This window comes from Sceloporus occidentalis, unplaced genomic scaffold (assembly GCF_023333645.1).
Source record: "Sceloporus occidentalis isolate IW3139 unplaced genomic scaffold, rSceOcc1.0.p SCAF_5, whole genome shotgun sequence".
NCBI lineage: Eukaryota > Metazoa > Chordata > Lepidosauria > Squamata > Phrynosomatidae > Sceloporus > Sceloporus occidentalis.
This window is the reverse complement of record NW_028316985.1, coordinates 33829142-33832184: the sequence shown is the minus strand read 5'-3', so window position 1 is coordinate 33832184 and position 3043 is coordinate 33829142.

Genomic DNA, 3043 nt, shown 5'->3' with positions numbered 1-3043 from the left:
GGCGCGGAAGTCACGGCTAGACCGTCCCGAAGGAGCGGCGATAGAGGTGCGGAAGTTACGGCTAGACCGTCCCGAAGGAGCGGCGATAGAGGCGCGGAAGTCACGGCTAGACCGTCCCGAAGGAGCGGCGATAGAGGTGCGGAAGTTACGGCTAGACCGTCCCGAAGGAGCGGCGATAGAGGCGCGGAAGTCACGGCTAGAGCGTCCCGAAGGAGCGGCGATAGAGGCGCGGAAGTTACGGCTAGACCGTCCCGAAGGAGCGGCGATAGAGGCGCGGAAGTTACGGCTAGAACGTCCAGAGCGGCGGTAGAGGTGCGGGAGTTACGGCTAGAGCACCCTGAAGAAGCGGCAATAGAGTATTGACATTACGGCTAGAGCGGCACAGAAACGTATCTGTAGCTTCCTCTTCCTTGTTACTGAGGCTGCCTAGAGCGTCGCCAAGGCTGACTTGTTGGGCATTTGTGTGCCTAGAGAGTCGCCAAAGCGCGCTTGTTGGTTGGGCGTTATATCCTCCGCATGTTTTAGACTTCTACTCCCAGAATTCCTGGCTGTTGGCCAAACTGGTTAGGGCTTCTAGGAGCTGAAGCCTACAATGGCTGGGAATCACTGTCCTAGGAGGACTTGATGGGCGCTGTGGGCCTTAGTTAGTCAAGAAACGCCTTCCTGGGTCCATGGCGGAAGTGACGTCATGGAAAAACCAGGAAGCTCAATGCCAAGGGGAGGGTTGACGGAATATCATAGAGAATAGCCTCCAAATGCGCTAGACAGTCTCACTCTTGTAGAACGACTTCCTCTTCGGGTGCCGCGTCCTTGTTTGAAAACTGAGGAAGGGCGCCCGGTTGCCATTGGCCATTGAAAGGGGGCGGAGCTTTGGGCGGTGCATTCTGGGAACCGCGGCCTCATTGGCTGCTGAAACCTATGACGGCGCTTGGTGGGCGGTTGCCAACGGGCCGTTTGTTCTTTTCAAATGCAAGGATTATTATTATGGGGTGGCCGAAACATACTGCAGAAATAATCCAGTTTGAGACGCTTTAATTGCCCTGGCTCAATGCTAGGGAATTCTGGGAATTGTAGTTTTGTGAGGCATTGAGCGTTCTCTGTCAGAGAGAGCTCTGGTGCCACGATAAAACTACATTTCCCAGGGTTCCCTAGCACTGAACCAGGGCAGTGAAATCACATTCCATTGGTTACATATAAAACACACATTTACACCATTGGATGTTTTTGGGCCCAGATTTTCTTCTAGGTGCTAGATCCCATTTGTCTTAACCATTATTGTTGGCAGGACCAGTGTACTCTAGTGGTTTGAGCATAGAACTATAACTGGAGGCCAGGGCTGCATCCACACTGCAGAAGTAATTCCAGTTTGAGGCCGCTTTAACTGCCCTGACTCAGTGCTAGGGAATCCTGGGAACTGTAGTTTGTTGTGGCACCAGAGCTCTCTCTCTCTGACAGAGAAAGCCAAATGTCTCACAAAACTACAGTTCCCAGAATTCGCTGGCATTGGGCCAAGGCAGTTAAAGTGGTGTCAGACTGGATTATTTCTGCAGTGTGGATGCAGCCCAGGGTTCGAATCCTGACTCATGCACATAATTCCTCAGTGGTGGGTTTCTTATCCTTGCAAGAGCCTTTCCCAAGAGAAATGCATGCAAGAATCAGAGGCGTGTCTGGATGGTGCCATTAAGAAGCCTCTCGTCCATTTGTCATGTAGATGCCATAGGGGCCCACTACAGTTCATTACAAAAGCCATAGCACTTTAGCGCATTACATTTCTATACCACTTCATAGTGAATTTAGCACTCTCTAAGCAGTTTACAATCTGTAAGCCAATTGCCCTCAACAAGCTGGGTACTCATTTTACCAACCTACGAAAGGATGGAAGGCTGAGTCAACGTGGAGCCCTGCGGGTTTGAACTCACAACATTGTGGCTTCAGTACCAGCATTCAACTACTATGTCACCAAGGCTCCCTAAAAGAAATTGCTGGGTGGGCAAAATAACATGGGGTGGGTGGGTTGTTTGAGTTTAGCCACTTACCAGGGTTTACCCTGACTTCTTGATTTCACCAGCCAAGCCACTCACCAAACAGAAAGGGTTTTTTTGCCCTTGAACTCAAGTCCTTAAGCAGAACAACCAAATCCTAATGGATAAAATGGAAATGTGATAAAATTTTGCTACAAATGCTGTCAATACTATGAGACATCAAAGTATGGTAACGTTGGTAAGAGGAATATTGGACTAATCTCCCTTAGGTGTAAGACGCACTGCAAAAATAATCCACTTTGAGACTGCTTTAATTGCCCTGGCTCAGTGCTAGGGAATCTTGGGAAGTGTAGTTTATTGTGGCACCAGAGAAGGCCAAATGTCTCAGAAAACTACAATTCCATAGCATTGAGCCAGGGCAGTTAAACTACAATTCCCAGGATTCCCTAGCACCGAGCCAGGGCAGTTAAAGTGGTCTCAAAGTGAATCATTTTTCCATTGCGTTTTGGACCTATAATAAATATTTTGGGCTCCAGTCTCTTATAAGGGAAATTAGGGGTGAAATGCTTTCACACTTCTTGTATCTCAAATAAAGTGCAGAAAAGTTGAATGTAACTGCATAGTTATCAAATTTGTGTCTTTTAAACTTCATTTCTGTTAAAAACAAAGAGCACTGCTTAATGCTAGGGTAAAAGGAGAGGGTACTGTATTTTATCTTTTACTAGACATGAGGGAAATGGATGCAGCTTTGGATTCTTAATTCTGGAAAAGACTAATGAGTAAATAAGCAAGTGTCCCACAAAAACAAGGAAGCATGCCTTCTGGGAACCCACGTAATCTAAAGTAAAAGGTAGCTGAACTGCAAGCAAATAAATCTCTCTCTTGCAAGTAAATTCCAGAATTGTATTTGCTCCCATACTTCAGTTTTTTCTCACTTACTTGGGCCCGGCACAGTCAGACCGCACAAAAAGGGAGGTCTGCCAGTGCCTAGTTTTGCTCCGTGGGGAATCTGCAGCCTCCAGACCACGGGACTTCCCCGCGGAGCAAAAAGAACCTGCAAA